General features: G+C 40.9%; 1 protein-coding gene and 1 long non-coding RNA gene across 8 annotated transcripts in view; one reads left to right on the top strand and one right to left on the bottom strand.

Moving 5' to 3' along the window:
• Positions 1–21,249, top strand: part of IL1RAPL2 (interleukin 1 receptor accessory protein like 2) — a 1,439,628-nt gene that overhangs the window by 1,256,276 nt on the left and 162,103 nt on the right. The window lies entirely within an intron of this gene.
• The window catches only part of LOC137529101 (uncharacterized), a 101,937-nt gene that overhangs the window by 793 nt on the left and 79,895 nt on the right, over positions 1–21,249 (bottom strand). For both annotated transcript variants that reach the window (XR_011023583.1, XR_011023584.1), the window contains exon 4: positions 16,772–16,976. This is a non-coding gene — a long non-coding RNA (uncharacterized lncRNA). The remainder of the gene's footprint in view (positions 1–16,771; positions 16,977–21,249) is intronic.

Below are 21,249 nucleotides of genomic sequence, written 5' to 3'. Positions count from 1 at the left end.
CAGCAAATAGGCTTAGGGGGCGGGGAGTTATTAGGGTTATGCACCGGTGGGGGGTACTTAGTATTGGGCATGGGGGGGATTAATGGTAGGAAAAACCAGGAGAGTTTTAGGATTGTAGTGTTAGGTACCACCAGGGGAGATTTAGGGTTAGGTGGCATGATGGGGGTCCTTAATGTGGTACCACCAGGGGGTTTTATAATTAGGCACCATCAGGGAGGATCAGTTAGTGTTAGGTGTTGAGGAAGGACTAGTGTTAGGATAAAGTTAGGTTGTAGTAAAATAGTGGTAAAAATTACAGAATTAGCTAGTAGAATATCACTAATTTTACCGATATTCTATTAGCAGCTTTCTCCAGTGCCCTTTTTACTTGGACCATATTTACATGGGCACTAGGGTTGTAACGGTATGACTATCCAAGGTATGATAAGAGTCTAATACCACGGTATGACAGTATCCAGTACACAGTATTACACAATTATTTGAACCCGGGCCTCCCCCTTACATTAAATAATGTGCCCCCTTCCCCCCACACACACTTACACCAGTATGGTAGCCAGATGTGCCTCACTCCCTCGGCATACATATGATTAAGCCGCTGGGAGATTTGGGCACAGGGTAAAGCTGTAAAAGGGCTAACCCTTCTCCTGCAAAAGTTTTGGTGGCAGTAAATACTATTCCCCCTCCAGGTCGCCATGGATAGTGGTGAAAGATGTAATTCAGCTTCCAGCTATTTCTGGCAGTCGAATTACAGTGTTTTTATAGTAATTTGTGCTCTGCCTTTTGACAGCGCTCAAATTACTCACTAAGCGCCGCTATAGCTGTAATTCCTATTACGGTATATGGCGGCACTGGCTGAGTCAAAATCTCAGCAGTGTCTTTACACTGCTCCGCTTCCACCAGTATAAGTAGCCACTAGCCAGAAATAGGTGCAGCCAGTAATAGGTGGCCACAGTATAGGTAGTCAGGAATCGGTGTACCCAGTAATAGGTGGCTGCAGTATAGGTAGCCAGGGGTAGATGTAGCCAGTAATAGGTGGCCACAGTATAGGTAGCCAGGAATAGGTGCCCGCAGTATAGATAGCCAGGAATAGGTGCCCGCAGTATAGATAGCCAGGTGGGGGGAGGGGGGACGCAGCGGCAGGGGTAAACAAACACTCACTTGCCGGGAGTCCTGTACGCATGTACTTACTTATTTCTTCTTCCTATTGATGCATCCAAATGCTAAAGTAGAAAATAAAAAGATAACTGGAACAACAGGCAATTTTGGCCTTTGAGGCAGGATTAACAGAATTTTGCGAAGACTGATTATAACAAACACAATTTTACAACAGCCCAAAAGGCAACTCTACGCATGGACATCACCAGACTTTCAATAACCAGATTGACTATAAACTCTGCAGTCAAAGATGGAGAAATTATATAAAGTCAGCAAAAACAAGACCTGCAGATGATTGAGGCTCAGATCATCAACTTCTTATTGCAAAAAAAGTGGGATGAAACTCAAAATAGAAATCATTAAAATGAAAAAGTTGTCCTTAATGCCTGCTCCAGGCTGATCGCTCCATCACCATCCTCCTGTGCTATTTGGGTCTTCCATTATTTGTCCCATAAAGTCCTTTGGTGTAAATGTCCCCATTGCGATCCCGTCACCAGGTGTGTTCTGTGCCTGCGCAGTACTACTTAAGTTCTTAGGCACAGAACGCTCCCTGTGATGGAAGCGTGATGGGCGAGCACACAGCTAGACTGTGCATGCTCTGAGTGGCCCCAACTGAGGGACTTTGTGGACTGAATTGTGGAATATTCAGACAGTGCTGGAGGATAGCGAGGGGGCTGGAGGAAGCCCCAGGTATGTATAATTTTTTTTTAATATCCCCCCGTCTCAGGTAGACTTTAAGCGAGTTCATAGAGAAAATTCTCCCGGACCATTTTCAAAAGTATAGTAGCAGGAGCAGAGCATTAAGTTAAGGACCGGCCTGAACTGAAGAACTGCAGTCTCATCACAGTGAGAAAGGTGCATGCTGCTGAAAAAAATGAAAAATGGTCATCAGGAGAAGGTGAGTATTACAGTAGAGTAGGGTACAGTGCTTCACCTGTAGCTAGAGGAAAAAGATAAAAATGCTGATGCTAATCTATTCTGGAGAGTTGAGTTGTGAGGGTTCACAATGAGTACCGGTAATTGTTATATGGTGGTGCTACTGAAGGGCTTAGATGTTGAAATTTCAACATCTGATGTGAGAACAAATGTTCTTGGGTACAAAAGCTGATGACAACAATATAGAGAAAAGTTTGTATAGTTCTGAAGGCCCACTGCTCAGGTATGTAAATGTGCTGATTAAGGATAATAGCGCCACTCGGAAAGAGTGTTCAGTGGGAATTTACTGCCCGAGCTGATTCTAGTCATAGGCCACCTTTGCATAAGTCAAGCCATTGGCGTGAGAGGTGGAATGGAAGACTGAAGTAGCTAGATCTTCCTGTGGAGCACACACAGGTCAACAGTGATGGGAACCTTTATGCAGTACCCTGGGGGGTAGGTAAATGGTTAATGCAGGGCTGGATTACTGAAAAGGCTACAAAGGCCCAGGCCTTGGGCTGCTGCAGCCCAAGGGGGTGACTGAATATGAAAGAGGGGTTACTACATATGAAAGAGGAAGCTGAAAATTGAGAGAAACATATGAAAAGGGTAAATTGATGCCCACAGGAGCTGTTCATGAAAGAGAGGGGATACAGTGCATGGATGTTACACATGAAAGAGGGGGCTGCACGTGATTAGGAGGGGTGCTGCTGCACATACAAGGGGCGCCTTAATGTTCTTGAGCTATGGGCACAAAAAGTATAAATCTGGCCTTGGTTAACAGTACTTATGTTTGTCAGTAAAGCTGTAGTTTTATTTTTTAATTTATTCACTCCTTGTCACATTTAAAACTCATCAACATAAGGCTGCTGTGAACTTGGAAGAGACCAAATGGTATGGGTAAGTACTTCGACATTCACACTCCACACATCAAGCCCTGGGAGTTGAGCAGAAATTGAAGACGTGTGTTTGCACGATCTGCTGCAGTCCTCCATGTCATTCCAGTGCAGCCAACACTACCTACAGATTAGCACTTTCTCTATGAGACATATGTTGTTTATGTTCAGTCATTCCCCTATTATAGCAAATGCAACATGTTACATTATTTAGTAGGAACATTTATTTTTCCTCATTAAAGTAAATGTTGGAACCAATTTTTTTTTAACTGTTAGTACATGCTGATATTCTTTTATCATTCTTCTATATTTTTAAAGGATAAGTACACCTCTGTGTTTAACTTAAGAATAAAATGATCCACATAGCTAGTTTATTCCGTATCTCCAATGGAACCATAATGTGATGAAATTTCTGTGCAACAAAATCCTACTCAGGAGTTTTGTGCAAAGAGAAGACAAAATCGTTTCCATTTTTGTTATATCTGTAAAAAGCCTAGCTGATTGCAAGGACTGGGGCTCATTGCAAATCACGCACCTAAAAAGCTGCAGGATCCGCAATCACTGGAATCACCCCTATTGACTTTAATTACCCTCGAGCTTTTGGAATCACCAGCGATTCCAAAGTGCAGCTGAAGCAGCTCCTGTGGGTCCCGGCCCTAAGCAAGCTTTTAGGGATCTTTCATACGTACAGCAAAACTATGCATTAAAGGGGAACTGAAGAGAGAGGTATATGGAGGCTGTCATGTTTATTTCCTTTTAATCAATACCAGTTGCCTGGCAGCCCTGCTGATCCTCTGCCTCTAATACTATTAGCCATAGCCCCTGAACAAGCATGCAGCAGATCAGGTGTTTCAGTGGTTCAGACTTATAAGTCTGATCTGACAAGACTAGCTGCATGCTTGTTTCTGGTTTTAATCATATACTACTGCAGAGAAATAGACCAGCAGGGCTGCCAGGCAACTGGTATTGATTAAAAGGAAATAAACATGACAGCCTCCATATACCTCTCTCTTCAGTTCCCCTTTAAGCCACCCAGTTGCTGGGGCTAAGCGCCTTTCAGTTGCAAAGTAATGCAACTGAATAGGAACGTCATGATTGACACACGGTGAGGTTACTGCTCAGTAAAAAAAATGCTGCATATTGCGTCCAGGACAAGCTGCCACCCGCTCAGACATGGATGCAATAGAGCACCACCACTGCTGGATGCAAATCTATATATATAAAATTGTATGTGTGTGTGTATGTATGTGCCGCGATTACTCTAAAACGCTTTGACCAATTTGAACGAAACTTGGTATACAGATCCCTTACTACCTGGGATGATATGTTCTGGGGGTCTCGCGTCCCCTCTGCACACCTGGGCGGAGCTACAAACAGCAAATCAGATTTCACCCATTCATGTCAATGGAAAAATGTAAACGGCTGCCATTCTCACAGTGATTAAGCCAAAGTCCCCACACTTGGCACAGTTGGTCACTTGGATACCGAGGTTACAAATCCCGGAAAAGTGGGCGGAGCATAAAACAGCCAATCAAATTTCAGCCATTCATTTTGAAAGGGAAAATGTAAACTGCAGCCATTGTTAGACTGTTAATCACTGGGTTCTCAAACTTGGCACACTTGGCCACTGGGTGAATTAGATTAAGATTCAGGAAAGTGGGTGGAGCCTATAATAGCCAAACAAAATTCACCTGTTGATTTTCAAGAGGAATATTGAAATTGCTGCTATTTTTCCACTGTTAGTAGAAGATGCCGCAAACCTGCTACAGTTAGTAATTGGGTGCCTGGGGTTCAAATGCTGGAGAGGGTCGGAGTCACAAACAGCCAATCTGATTTGTTTAATTTCTATGGGAATATACAAATTATTGATGCCAAAGCTCACAAACTTGGTCATTCAGTGTTAGGGTTAGAAAAAGTGGGCGGAGCCGACACAGCCAAATACATTCCCGGACAACGCCAGGTCATCAGCTAGTAAAAGAATAAAGTAGTCACATGCATCAAGACTTAATTATTAAGTAGTTGCATGTCTTCAGACAAAAGATTTGAGTAGTCACATGCATCCAAATACAATAATTGAAGGACAATTGTAGCGAAAGGGATATGGAGGCTGCCATATTTATTTCCTTTTAAGCAATACCAGTTGTATGGCTGTCCTGCTGGTCCTCTGCCTCTAATACTTTTAGCCATAGAACCTGAACATATACAGATCAGGTGTTTATGGCATTAGCTGCATGCTTGTTTCTGGTGTACCTCAGACACACTACTGCAGCCAAATAGCTCAGCATGGGCTGCCAGCAAGTGAAGTGTGGTCCAGTGTTGGTCAAGGAGCAGACATGCAGAAATCAAACCAACAGACGTTGATTCCGGTGATACCTTTAATGACTAACAGTACATGGGTTATTGCAAGCTTTCGAAATGTTAAGTTTCTTCTTTAGGCATTATGCAGAACTGGATCAGAAACGTAGAAAAAGTTGTACCTCCTTTGAAATGTAAAAAAGACTACAGATAAACACACACAATAATCAACTTATCTCTCTGCCAGAGAGCAGAAACAGACAGAAGTGTTAAAAAGTCTACAAGTCTGAAAAGGAAAGAAACAAAAGAAAAACTTTGAAAAGACAGAGCTCAAATGGTGTTACGATTTATACATACTCATGAAACCAGGCTTTATGTTCAAACTTTTGCTTAGAGTGAAACATCACTTTCCTTTTCAGTTATTGCACATTGCCCTGCTTTGTCATTTTAGAAAAAAAATGCAAATGTACTAAAATTTGTAAAGAATAGATGGAGTCAATCTGGTAAAAGGGGAGTCTTGCAGCTAGGAAGTAGTCAGTGATTGGATATGATAAAATAATGGATAAGATCCTACAGTTGACAGTTCATGACTGAGCACAAACCAAGCATAAAGTCAAAGGAATTGTCTGCAGACTGCAGAGACAGGATTGCTTCGAAGCACAAATCTGAGGAAAAATACAGAAACATTTCTTCTGCTTTGAAGGTCCCAATGAGCATAGTGGCCTCCATAATCCACACATGGAAGAAGTTTAAAACTGCCTGGACTCTTATGCTGGATACACACCATGCGTTTCCACGTCGAATGCGTCCATCGATACGCGTCGATTCGATTATTTCCAAGCATTTCCGAACGCATTTTGATGATTTTTAGGTCGATTGCCATGTAAAGTATGGCAAATCAACCTAACGATCCATCGAAGCTTGAATCGGACATGTCGGAAATAATCGAATCGATGCGTATCGACGGTCGCATCGAATGCGGAAACGCATGGTGTGTATCCAGCATAAGTAGAGCTGGCCAGCCATCTAATCTGAGCAATCAGGGTGAAGGGCCTTAGTCAGGGAGGTGGCCAAGGTCCCGATGGTCACTATTTCAGAGCTCCATAGGTCATCTGCGGAGAGAGGAGAACCTTCCAGAAGGACAACCATCGCTGCAGCAATCCACCAAACAGTAACCACCACCACTCCTTAGTAAAAAGCCCATGGCAGCCTGTCTGGAGTTTTCCAAAAGGCATCTGAAGGACTCTGACCATGAGAAACAAAATTCTTTGGTCTGATGAGACAAAGATTGAACTCTTTGGTTGAATGACGGGCATCACGTTTGGAGGAAACCAGGCACTGCTCATCATCAGGCCAATACCATCCCTACAGTGAAGCATGGTGGTGACAGCGTCATGCTGTGGGGAGGATTTGGAAGACTAGTCAGGATACAGGGAAAGCTGACTGCAGCAATATACAGAGACATCCTGGACGGAAATCTAAACCAGAGCACTCTTGAACTCAGACTGTGGAAAAAGTGATACTCTGTGAATACTTTTGGGATGCGCTGTATCTTAGCTGCAATTTAACCACTTTATTCACCACTACAGTATATCTACGTCCTCTGTGACTTCATCTAAGCCACGAGTCAGTAGATATATGTCTTGTAGCAGAAGCAGTGCTGTGCAGGATTGGGCTTGCTCCTGTGCAAATTTCTGGCACTATCTGATGCAGCACTAATTGGTAAATGGGAATATATGTTTCCTGAATTAATGAGGTTGATTTTTACCATTAAAAATAATTTTATTTTCTCAGTTCATAGTGAGAAATACACTCTGTAGCATTATTTCAGAATCAAATATCTTCACCATAAATTGTGACAGGAACATAATCTAAGTTTTGTGATGAGCAGCCAAACAAAATGTGTTTTTTATCTACAGTAGCACTTTTTATTTTTAAACTGGAATTGGTGAAACTGGTAAATAATGTGTTTTTTCTATTTTTTTTCCTTATTTTCTCATTAAAATTCATAGAAAACAAAAATTGTTCAAGGGGAAAAATGGCGTACAATGAAAGCCTAGTTTGTCTTGAAAAAAACAATATATATTTAATTTATGTTTCATACGTAGGGATAAAGTTTTTTCTGATTAAAGTGGACAAAAATTAAAAATACAAGATTTTAGAAATACAATCTATTTTTTAAATTATAATAATAAATAGCAGCCTTTTTCAGCTGCATGTTGACAAATATAAAATAGTTTACATTTATTGGAGGAACCCCTCCCTTCCTTAACCACTTCCCAACTGAGGGGTTTTACCCCCTGACCACCAGAGCAATTTTCACCTTTCAGCGCTCCTTCCATTCATTCGTCTATAATTTTATCATTACTTATCGCAATGAAATGAACTATATCTTGTTTTTTTCGCCACCAATTAGGCTTTCTTTAGGTGGGACATTATGCCAAGAATTATTTTATTCTAAATGTGTTTTAATGGGAAAATAGGAAAAAATGTGGGAAAAAATTTATTATTTTTCAGTTTTCGGCCTTTATAGTTTTTAAATAATGCATGCTACTGTAATTAAAACCCATTAAATGTATATGCCATTTATCCCGGTTATAAAACCGTTTAAATTATGTCCCTATCACAATGTTTGCCGCCAATATTTTAGTTGGAAATAAAGGTGCATTTTTTTCAGTTTTGCGTCCATCCCTAATTACAAGCCCATAGTTTATAAAGTAACAGTGTTATACCCTTTTGATATACATATTTAAAAAGTTCAGTCCCTAAGGTAACTATTTATGTATTTTTTTTAAATTGTAAATTTTTTATTTATTTTTTTATTACAAAAAAAAAAATTGGGGAGTGTGGGAGGTAAGGAGTTAATTTTTTGTGTAAAACAAGTTTATTTGTGTGTAAAAAATGGTTAGGGTGTAGTTTTACTATTTGGCCACAAGATGGCAACATTACCAATTTGTTTCATGCGACCTGCAAGCGTCCTTCCGGACGCTTGCAGGAAGTAGAAAGAGGCTGGGACTTTGTTATTTTTTCACAATGATCGCGCTGCTCAGCCGAGCGGCAGCAGATCATTGCGGGGCTTAGATCAATGAACGGGAATGGATTTTCCCGTTCATTGATCTCTGGGCGAGCGGGCGGCGGCGTGTTTACTAGCGGCGGGCGGCGTGTTTACGAGCGGGAGCGCGGACAGCGGCGGGAGTGCGCAAAGTACGGATTTCTCCGTCCCTGGGGGTGAAAGGATGGAAAAAGGGGCGGAGAAATCCGTACGCGCGGGGGTAAAGTGGTTAATATTGCCGGGACAGAATCCAGCAGACTGGTGGAGTAGGTGGTAGGCAGAGGAGGAATTGCTAATGGCTGCCAGCCTGCCACCTGTATAACCCTAGTTATGAAAAGAGAAGGGTGAAAAGCATGCACTGAAATGTTCATAGGCTGGAAGGAGTGTTTATTTATCTTTGTATGTGTCAGAGTGGTGCAGCTAAATATTTTGAGTTTAAAAATTGTTTGGTTTGGGTCCGCTTTAAATAAGGACATAGCTAAACTGCCAAGACTGCTCTCGTTCATAAGTGGGAAACAAGGTCTGGATGCGAAGTGGTTAAAGAAGGTACAGAATCATACTGACTTCATAGCTTGCTTCATACCCATCCCTGTGGCAAAGCTTATGCTATCTTTGTCAGAAAAACAGAACCCAATCAGCAAACCTCTTTTTATTGATATTCCACCTTACAGATACCAGTGTATAATCTCCTATGCATATCTTTCACTATACACTTACAAAAAATGTGAATATCAATTTCACAACTTTATGTTACTTCCATCTTTGTAGACATTTAAGCATGTTTTCTTTAACCTATTTTGGTTCCTGGACGTAGTTTCTACGTCCAGGAACCATGCGCGCTCCCGCGGCCGATCACGCGCACTCCCGGCCACGGATTCGGTAGCCACGGAATCAATGTATCGGGCTATGGTGCCCGATCACTGATTCCTCTCCCTCGCTGAAAAAGCGACAGCTTCTCTCGGAAGCTGTGCTTTTTCTGGCTGTTCCCTCCCCGATGCGTCACTCTAAGCGTGTGCTACGCTTAGAGTGACGTCATGTAAACAAACTCATGGCCGCCATCTTGTGGCCAAAAAGTAATACTACACCTGAAAGAAAAAAAAAAGAAAAATTAACACACATTTACATTATAAATCTATTGTTTACCTCCCACCCTCCCAAAACTACCCAAATAAAATGTTTACTATAAAAAAACAAACATTACAATAAAAAAACAACATGTAAATATTTACCTAAGGGTCTAAACTTTTTAAATATCAATGTAAAGATGAAATATTTCTATATTTTTTTGTGTGCATGTGCACTGCAAAGAGTTTGTATGTTATCTCCGTGTCTGCGTGGGTTTCCTCTGGGCACTCCGGTTTCCTCCCACATTCCAAAAACATACGGATAAGTTAATTGGCTGCCCCTAAAAATTGGCCCTAGACTACAGTACTTACACTACATAATATAGACATATGGCAATGGTAGGGATAAGATTGTGAGCTCCTTTGAGGGACAGTTAGTGACAAGATATATATATATATATATATACACTGTACAGCGCTGCGTAATATGTTGGCGCTATATAAATACTAAATAATAATAATAATAATAATTTTAAACTCGTAAATAGTGATAGATGCAAAATGGAAAAAATGCACCTTTATTTCCAAATAAAATATTGTCGCCATACATTGTGATAGGGACATAATTTTAATGGTGTAATAACCGGGACATATGAGCAAATACAATACGTGAGTTTTAATTATGGAGGCATGTATTATTTTAAAACTATAATGGCTGAAAACTGAGAAATAATGAATTTTTCCATTTTTTTCTTATTCTTCCTGTTAAAATGCATTTACAGTAAAGTGGCTCTTAGCAAAATGTACCCCCCAAAGAAAGCCTAATTGGTGGCGGAAAAAACAAGATATAGATCAGTTCATTGTGATAAGTAGTGATAAAGTTATAGGCTTATGAATGGGAGGTGAACATTTCTCACGTGAAAACGACGGAATGCGAATGGGTTAATCATAGGGTCTTGAAAAAGAAAGAGTCACCTGATAATTTATTGCATGATTATCCATATATTGCTGCGATAGGAGCCGCGAGCGGCGATGCCAGGAAGTCTGCGACTAATGAGACTTTTATCAGCTAAATGCAATCAAGGAGGATTGCTGTTACATGGAATCTCTTCTCTAATATGTTTAAAGCAATTAGGTTATTGACTATTGTAAATAGCATCTGGCAAAAGATGAGCTGCTAGGTCATGTCTAGCAAGATAAGGAAATAAATTATAAATGGCTTTCTGCAAAGACAACTTGTACACAACCAATAATAACGACATTACATCAGAGGGCAGCTAAGCAGATAAATATAAACCTGCATGGTAATGGCTGCATAGAGTGCATGAGCAGCTATGCCGGTGACATCTAATAAGCAAATGGCAGGACTTAGTGTTCCCAACCACCTTCCAGTGTCCAAACTCTGCTGTCTGCATTCCCATGGTTCATTTAAACTGGAACTCATAATAATCATCAGTTAAAATGTTAACCACTTCACCCCAAAGGGGTTTTTACCCTAACGGACAAGAGCGATTTTCACCTTTCAGTGCTCATCCCTTTCATTTGCCAATAGCATAATCACTACTGATCGCAATGAAATGATCTATACCTTGTTTTTTTCACCACCAATTGGGCTTTTTGGGGTTGATATTTGTTTTCAGTAATTACTTTATTTTCTAAGCATTTTAAAGGGAAAAACAAGCTAAAAATGAAAAAAAAATACACTATTTCTCCAATTTCATCCCCTATAGTTTTAATATAAATACTGATACTGTGCATAAAACCCACACATTTTATCTGCCTATTTGTCCTGGTTATCACAACATTTGAAATATGTTCCCAGTACAAAGTATGATGACCATATATTATTTGGAAATAAAGGTGTATTTTTTTTCTATGTTTTTTTTCCACTATTTTCACGTGCACACACGCGGGAATGCACGCGCGGGAGCATGCACGCGCACACGTGCATGTGCACAAAGGCAGCAGCACTGTTTGACTTATAAAACTGTCCTGGAGCCGTTAAGAGGTTCTAGCAGGACGTTTTTATAAGCCAGCTTGTCATTAAGTGGTTAATATAGCATAAATAAGTGCCATGCATGCCATTTTCTACAGGATCGTTACTAATAAATTAGCTTTTTATTTTGGTCTGCAGCCAGTTATGCTCTATAATAAAACCCCTTTGTCTCTGCGTCCCATCCCTGCATGTCCTGTGTGTGTGCGTCCCGTGTTTTGCGCTACTGCACAAGTGCAGGGAGGGATGCAGAGACTGAGGAGAGATGAGGGAGGACAGGGCCAGAAGGGGCGTGTGGCGGTTGCACGGCAGGCACGCGCATGCACAATGACTGTTCGGCGGTCAAGGGGGAAGATGAGAGGGAGGGGAGGGAGGCGGGGTTTCATCACAGACCTAGAGCCAGTTTTGAAATGGACTTAGGTCTACTAGTAATGTTATTAAAGTGCACACAAATCCAAACTATGCTTGTCTACAGAGCCGGATCATCCACAAGGCAAATATAGGCAGTTGTCTAGGGCATGGAGAGAGTAGGGGCATGGTGGATGCTAGCACTACCAAATCTTAGTAAAAATCAGACATCGATTAAGATGTAATGGTAACCTAGGCAAGGTAGTAGATTTGGCGCCCCCTTGTGGTCCTTTTGATAAACAGAAGAAACTGAGAAGGTGGCAGGTGGGCCACTTGACACCCACTAGTCCCCCAGTACCTGCCTATGTTGCCTGGTGGTTGATCCTGCTCAGCTAAAAATGCCAGGCAACCACCAGCGATGGGCAAAGATGGATATCTTGCTTAAGGCCACGTTGCATCTTAATCCATTTCAACGTGTCTGCAACTAAGTAAGGGATTTCTCAGAACTCACATTGGTTAAATTTTCTACTAAAAAATCTGCATAAAGTAAAAAGAAAAATCTCCAACATCACCAGCACTGCATTTAGATTTCATGTAGTGAGAATGTTAAAGAGCCTCATCATTTACAGTATATCCCTCTCATTTTCTGTTTGAGGCTCATTAAACTGGCTTATTTTGTTAAAGGACACTCGAGGCGAAAATAAACAAATGAAATAAATGATTGTATCTATCTTCCTTCTCCTAAAAATGATTTTTTAACCATATTCCACAGTTTTATTGTATGTTTAAATCTACTTTTTAAGTTTTAACTGTTTTATTGTTTTGCTCATAGACACATTCATTGAAGTATGCCAGAGCTAAAATCTTTCAACTATTGAACCTTTTTATCTCTTTTCTTCTCTCAGAAGCCATTTTCTGCTAGGAAAGTGTTTTATAGTTGGAATTTCTTATCAGTGAGGGTCACACTGTAGTCACTTCCTGTCTGAATCAGGACTGAGTCAGCCACTTACATACCTGATATTTACCTCTTTCAGGCAGAGAAAGAAAAAACGGAACACAGCATAGATATTTGTGTGCTAGGCACTGTACATATATATGTCTCTCATCATGTCACATGTCACCTCAGGTATCCTTTAACTGCAGAGCACATGCAAGGGAGACTTTCCAACACTCTTTGGTGGAGATTTCTCTTTTTCATGTGGCGTTACACTTTAAATCAAACTCCGTAAAAAAGGAATGTTATCACCCTGGAGTTGATTTGCTGTTGTTAAAGAACACTGGAGAACAGAAGAGATCCAGAAAGCCTGGTATGGATATTTTAATTTGTGCAGCCCTCACCTGAGGCACACCAGCAGACGAGGAAATCTGAATGGTTAGCAGGTTAAGCAGGCCATACATGCATCAATTGCCAGTTTATTCCTAGCAGGTTCACTGATCGATTAGACTAGGAAACTATAGCACAGCTTTCTACATTGATCATAATTGTGATTTACTGTTGTCTAAAATTGATCAAAATTATCAATCAGATGGAAAATTTCAATTGATTGGGGGGGGGGGGGCTGCCATAGCTTTGCATTGCATAGAGCAGTGCAACACTGCTGCTTGACTGATTTTCAATAGATTTCATGCTAAAATGTTTTTAAAATTGATGTGCTGTGCATGGTAGGTATAGATTACTATAAACAACAATTAACCCTCTGCACTCATATACAAAATTCACACTAAGTTGCACTAATTTACATTAACCTGCCTGGCGGTAAGCCCGAGCTATGCCGCCGGAAGGCACCGCTCAGGCCCCGCTGGGACGATTTGCATAATTTTTTTTTTGCTGCACGCAGCTAGCACTTTGCTAGCTGCGTGCAGTGCCCGATCGCCGCCGCTACCCGCCGGTCCGCCGCTATCCGTCGCGCCGCAGCCGCCCCCCCCCCCCAGACCCCGTGCGCTGCCTGGCCAATCAGTGCCAGGCAGCTCTATGGGGTGGTTCGGAATCCCCTATGACGTCACGACGTCGTTGACATTGTCTCGCTACATGAAAAAAAAAAAAATTTAAAAAAAAAGATTTGCTGCCCCCTGGCGATTTTTTAGCAAACCGCCAGGAGGGTTAAATGTACATACAGTTGTACTAATGGAGGATGTTTTCTTCCAAAATGGCTTGCATTCAAAGGCATTTCCTACCAGACCCTTTCACTGCAATGAGGTCTTCCCAGTGATAGGGCTCTACTCTACCCACACCAGTCAGAGAAGTAAGTAAACAAGCATTTCATGCTCTTATACTGGGAATACACAGGTCGATTCTGAGCTGATTAGATGGTTAGATAGATCATTTCTGACATGTCCGATCACCGTTCGATCGTTTTGTCGCTCGATTTGTCATTGAAGTGGATTGACAAAAGATAAGAAAAACGAGCGGAAGATAAGAGAAGCGAGTGGGAATCGAGCGGTAAAACAATCGGGCGCAGAATCGTGCGCCAGAATTGACCCGTGTATTCCCAGCATAAAACTGGATATTCACGCTGAGTCCTGTTCGTTTCCACCACTAACTCACCTAATGCTAGGTACACACTATGAGATTTTCTGGCAGATTTTCTGTCATATCAATTATTTCCAACATGTTAGATCTGATTTCCGATTGTTTCCCGTTCACTACTATTGGAAATCAATCGGAAAACAATCGGAGTTCGATCGAAAATCACCTCGGACATGTTGGAAATAATCGATCTGACAAAAAAAAAGCTAGAAAATCTCATAGTGTGTACCAGGCATAAGATGGCATAAGTAATTAGAAAGCTACTGCTGTATCAAAGTGACACAGTTAAAGTGTAAAAATAAAAGTCAAGAACCTTAACCCCCTTGCCGTTATAATTCTGGCGGCAAGGGGGCAGCGCAACTACATGATAGCCGCTGACAAGCGGCATCCCCCTATCCACTCTGATCGCCTTCGGCGATCAGAGTAAGCAGGAAATCCCGTTCAGAACGGGATTTCCTGCTGGGCTTCCCCGGTCGCCATGGCGTCATGGACGTCGGGACGTCAGAGGGAATTCCGATCCACCCCTCAGCGCTGCCTGGCACTGATTGGCCAGGCTGCGCAAGGGGTCTGGAGGGGGGGGGCGCGGCGGGTAGCGGCAAATCGGCGGCGAGGGGCAGCGATCGGAAACTGCACGCAGCTAGCAAAGTGCTAGCTGCGTGCAGGAAAAAAAATTTTAAAATCGGCCCAGCGGGGCCTGAGAAATCCTCCTATGCATCCTCCTACTCGGGATAACCGGCAAGGAGGTTAATGGGTAAAAAACATGGAACGTGGACCAGTTAAACTGATAGTTCATCCTATTCTGTGTATATCTTTCTATCTTTTGTTGTATTTACATTGGATGTATCGGTTCGGTTTGCTGAAAACTCTTTGTATTTCAATAGAGAGGTATGGAACAGTTTCTTACTGGTGTGCAGGTCATTTGTTTCATATATATGGTTTGATTAAAGAAAAAGCGACACCTATGCTAACCTAGAAATAAAAAAACACATATATAAGTAGATAAATACTACTTCTACTTACATAACAGATGTATTGTGCTATCCACGTAATGATTCCTGTGAATTTTATAAAGGAAAAGCAGAAAATCCTATTCTAGGCAGTGGCCATCTTGCCAAGCTAATGCTGACATCATATCCTCCCTGACTCTTGTTTTCCCCATCCCTTCTCTTGCTCATTGTGTATTCATTATCTGCCCTCCTCCCAGAGTCTTCAGACACTCCCTTTTGTATTTACACATCCAATCTCTGAGTCACCTCAGCCTTGCTTGTAAACACAAGTGAGCAGAGGGTGTTTCAGATAAGAAAGCTAGGAAGGGAAATAAATGGAAGAGGAGGAATATATTATAGATAAAAATAATTTCCAGCATTCAACTCTTTGCCACTGTTTGGCACTAGGGCCAGTGCTCATAAAGTATGTGATAACTACAAACCATAACAGCAGAAAAAGTTTTGTAAGTTTTGAATGCAGGATTAGCATCTTTATCACTTAATACACTCAGACCAGTTGATGTTGAAATTTGATTTTTATGGTGAAAAGACCGCTTTAAGGCGCTTGCAGCCTGGTTTATTGTCTTAACACCCACATCTTCCATTCCTATGTTTATGTTAGGGAGGTGTGCAATCCTTTTTTTCTAATTACTAAAAAACATTTTTGCCCAAATTCATATACAGGCAAAAAATGACGGGTATGTATGAGAAAACACATTATCCCCAAGTGCATGGTAGTCTATGGACACAGGAAAACATATTTCCACACAGATAAGTTTTTGTGCAAAAATGTATCAGCATGCATGTGAAAACGTGCAACATTAAAGATATTGCACATTACCACACATTTTGTAAACTTTATAAATGGCATAGTTCATGCTCCTCAAAGATGCTGCAATGCTATACTATTGTGGGCTATATTGGCCCTTCCTCTTGCAGTTTTATGCACCGTGAAACCGAAATGGTAAATCTGGGTCTACAGCACTGTACATGGCAGAATAAAGTCGGCACTGGGCATACACCTACGGGAATATTCTACAGGCACTGCAGTCTGTAGCTGATCATTTATGCAGATATCGGATTCCAGCAGTCCAGGGTCCTGCTTATGAATGAAGAGCTTATCAATCTACAACTGCAGCAATTAATTAAGGCAAATAATAATAATAATAATAATAATAATAATAAATAGATTCACTTTGAAACAAAACTTAAATATAACTTGACTTGACTGTCATTTTCTTTTGGATTCAGTATAAATAAATGCAACCCAATAAAGCACACGCTGAGACTAAAACAACTTAATCTATTCAGGTAACAAGATTTTTGATGGATCTACTTATTGATTTTGAGACAAACATCAAGGCTGTACTGTATTCATGTATTAGAATAAGATTACATCATCAGATTAGCTTGAAAAATACACTTTTTATCAAAATGAATAAACATTTGCTGGTACTAAAAGTAGACAGAAGCTGTCAATATTATTTTTTTATATATTTTTTGGCTTGGAATCAATATTTCTAAAGATAAGCTATAATACCTCAGACTGTCTGTGAGTTTGTTGCCCTGGTAACCATGTACCACCAGGATGTTAATATGTTAAAATTAGATTTGCAGATGTGAATCTTAGCATTTCAGTTCCTCGTCTCAGAGTTCCAGATGGTGGATGCCCAGGGATGGTGCAGTCCATGAGAAGCTGGCACAAGCACATGCTCGTCTATTCTTGTCTAACGATGGGATGATCACTAGTGGTAGAAATATAAATCATGAATAATGCAAAGATGTTATAAAATCATCATTTATTTTTGTAATGTATATATAATTATGTTCTCAAGCCTGGATTATCTGAACATCAAGAAAGGCTGAGGTAAAGCAGGTATAATGTGTCATAGGCGTAACATAGATATGTATTGCTTTATACCTCAGCCTTTCTTGATGTGGCAAGTGTCACATCTTAAATGTTAAAGTTCTATAAAACATTTATTAAAGTTATAACTGAACAGGATATGACTATTGCAACTTGAGAGGTAAATGTCCTGAGTGCTGTGGCTGAGGAGGAGTCACAGAAAGCACTAAAGGGGAGGAGAGGGGGGATTCGTACTCCAAAAAGCAGAGTTTGGATTTGTTAGTCATTTTTACAACAGTCATGACAGGTACACACAATTATTTTTTACACTGCAGGCCCATATGCAATTCACTTTTTCTCCGGCGTTTACTCATAAGAGAGACATTTTCATCTTCTCTTACATTAACTTTTCATGACTTTGCAATTGGAAAAACAAAACAAAAAGTAATTGAAAAATTGCATTCAACATTATTTTAAGCCTAGTTTAAAAGGCATTTTACTAACAAGTTGAGAAAATCTCACCTAGGAGAAAACTCAGGAGAATTAGTAATTTGCATATGGGCCAGTTATCTGGTTTGCAGTAAAACTGTTTTAACTCCGTGCAGAGTGCATTGCAGACCATTCTTTACTTGTATGAACAAAGTGGAAGGTCTAAGTTCAACCATCCTAGGTAGAAAGTTTTGGATTGGGATGATATAATTTATGGATAACTTTAATAGATTCAAAGATCATGCTTCCTTTCAGTATATTGTTGCACCCTTTTCAGACCTGCATCCTGGATAGGAGTCTGTAAAAGAAACTTAAAGTGTGAGTGATGTGGAGGCTGCCATATTTTTATATTTTAAACAATACTAGTAGTTGCCTGGCTGTCCTGTTGCTCCTCTGCCTCTAATACATTTAGCCATAGACCCCAAAAAAGCATGCAAGTCAGATGTTTTTGACAACAATCTGACAAGATTAGCTGCATGCTTGTTTCAGGGGGTTGTGAATGATTCAGACACTACTGGAGTAAAAGAGATCAGCAAGACCGCCAGTCAACTGGTATTGTTTAAAAGGAAATAAATATGACAGCCTCCATACACCTCTTGAATCGGGTTCCCTTTAAGAGCTTGGAGAAGGTCTAAATATTCACAGGACACTCACTTTCTAAAACCTTTAGGCTGGTTTCACACCAGCAACCAGCGTTTTGATTGCGGTGAGAACGGATTGCATTGGACCATAATGCTAAAAACAGACTTTGTATCTACCTTTGCTATTGCGCGGTAATGAGTCTTCATGTAATTCTTGGCATCAATTCAAATCATAAGTGAGGCTCTCGAGTGCTCACTACCGCACATGCGCACCGTAACACGCACATTTTTTTTTTAATTATCTGCGGTGTCATTGACTTTCATGACTTGCGGTCAACGCATCTCAGCGTGGACGTGGGCCCATAATGCTCTGATGCTTTCACGTCAGATGCTTTGCTTATGGGGCAACGCACCACATCAGGGATGAAATGTCCCATAGACTTTGGTTGCTTTAGCGTTACCCTGCAGTAAAAACACGTAAAGCAACGCAACGAAAATGCTTTCGTGTGAAAGGGAACACAAAGTTAGACAGTAAATTGTATCATCCTAGATTAAAACTTTCTGCCTTAACCACTTGAGGACCATAGTGATTAACCCCCCTAAAGACCAGGCCTTTTATAATGAAAATGGCCACTGCAGCTTTAAGGCCAAGCTGCAGGGCTGCACAACACAGCACACAAGTGATCCCCCCCCTTTTCCCCCCACCAACAGAGCTCTCTGTTGGTGGGGTCTGATCACCCCCAGGTATGTTTGTTTGTTTACAAACAAACATTTTCTGTGTCATTTAAAAAAAAAATTTCCCCCCTGCGCATTACTCTCCCTCCCTCCCTCCCCCCGTCTACCTATCACAGCAATCGGCTGTGATAGGCTTCAGCATGAACAACGCATGATGTTCCTGCAAATGAATATTACATACCTACCTCACCGTCAGTTGCTCTCAGAAGCTCACCATTTTCTTCTTACAGTGATCCCTTCCAGTTCTGACAATATTTTGTCAGAACTGAAATATACCAGTTTCTGTAGGGTATATATCAGCAGCTGTCAGTTACAACTGAATGTGCAAGGTAATGTCCATATTTCCATATGGCTCAAGTGGGTGATATTACAGTTTAACAGTGTGCTGACCAGGAAGCTGTTATGGGGTATTGGTCATCTTCAAAATGGAGGACGGAGAAATCCACTGATCACAGTGGACAAACGGGACGCAGGAGAGGAGAAAGAGATTGAGGAGTAGACTACACAGGAGGTTATTATGACCTGTGTATGGTTATTTTGACTTTTTATTTTCAGTTCAGGTTCTCTTTAACTGATAACTAACATACTACAATACTGTACCACTAAATTAGTAATAATGTTGGGAGTAGAATGCTTGTTTGATGGTAGTCTTTTCATTTAATTTTATCTAAATCACCTTGAAAATGATTGTATTTCACTGCTTGGGTAAATCGTTGTGCAACCACACTGTAATGGGTCCCCTGTGATGATGGCCAAACCCCATAGCAGGGTAATGAATGGATCTACAATTGCTATAAATAATATTCTCCATTGTAAGAACTGGATGCATGCTGCTCACTGTAGGTTATTTCAATGGAGACTTGTTGTTATTATTATTATTACTATTATTATTATTATTATTACTATCATTATCAGTAGTAATTGGTAGCAGAAGAACGAGTTTATAATAATATTTTGTACGTAACTTCTGAAACTGTGTGCCTTTCGTCTGCATACTCCAGTTTCTACTTCTGAAAAACATACTGTATGCAGTAGGTTAGCTAATACTTATTTAACAGACTCTAAACCATTGGGAACTAGCAATAGACATGTTTTATCCTATATCCCAAAACATTTAAAATATTGTCATCTTTGTTTATGACATTTAGTACTACAAGGTCTATATATAAATTAGGTCTATATATAAATTAGGTCTATATATAAATTATTGTTTTAGGTGCTCGTACATATATGGGCAAGATCGACCAAGAGACAGATCTCAATCTGATCAAATCTGATCAGAGAGAGATCTGTTGCTCTATAAACCACAGGCCGGTTCCCGATTAATTTCATGCTGCAATAGATCCGGGATCGGCCTTTGTGACACCACATCTGTCCCCTCGCCGGCCCGACTCTGTCTCCCCTTATATTCAATGTGCCCCAGATTGTGGACTGACCGTGACTGGCTGAAGTTACGGTACCCGGTACCGGGGCTGGAGAAGGCTGAGGACGTCAGCGTGGGAGCGATCCATGTAGATGGGGCTGGAGGAAGCCCCAGGTATGTATAAAACTTTTATTGTTAATCAGCTCTGGTTTCCTTTAACCAATCCCCCTGCACACTGTATATACCCCATAAAATATTGGGCAATTCAAGTGTGTGTGTGTGTGTGTGTGTGTGTGTGTGTGTGTGTGTGTGTGTGCGTGCGTGCGTGCGTGCGTGCGTGCGTGCGTGCGTGCGTGCGTGCGTGCGTGCGTGCGTGTGTGTGTGTGTGTGTGTGTGTTTTCATACATTATCTGCTTGCCCATCTGTTATTTTACTTATTACATATATTTAACAGGCATTTGGCCTGAACCAATTCAGTTGTTTTCCTAAGTTTTCGCCTTGACGATATTTCACATCTTATCAATAAAATGCATATTAGGCAACCAGCAAGGAAAAAAATACTCAGAATAATTTGACCATACCTTTAATAGTTATTTTAAACAGAAAATGATCTTCTAGGAGAAAACTTAAGAGAAAACTGAATTGGATCGGGCTTATTGATTTTTGAGCTGTAAGACTCTATTTGCATAAACAATTATGTTTGCGTGCAAAAATAACCTCAGATCAGTGGCGACCCGCAGCGCCTCTGTGAAGAGAGGAAAGTGGTTCCCATAGCAGCGGTATACCGGAAGTAACTTCTTCAAATCATTGGCTATACTGGGGGAACCTACCTGGCTAACCTGTACTGGAAAACTAATCTGGCTAAGTGATACTGAGGGAACCTACCTGGCTAACCTATACTGGGGGAACTTACCTAGCTAACCTATACTGTAGAAACTTACCTGGCTAACCTATACTGGAGAAACCTACCTGGCTAACCAATTCTGAGGGCACCTATCTGGCTA

The sequence above is a fragment of the Hyperolius riggenbachi genome, chromosome 8 (assembly GCF_040937935.1).
Source record: "Hyperolius riggenbachi isolate aHypRig1 chromosome 8, aHypRig1.pri, whole genome shotgun sequence".
NCBI classification, from domain to species: domain Eukaryota; kingdom Metazoa; phylum Chordata; class Amphibia; order Anura; family Hyperoliidae; genus Hyperolius; species Hyperolius riggenbachi.
The sequence above is the reverse complement of the archived record's forward strand: the minus strand, read 5'-3'. Positions and strand labels throughout refer to the sequence as shown.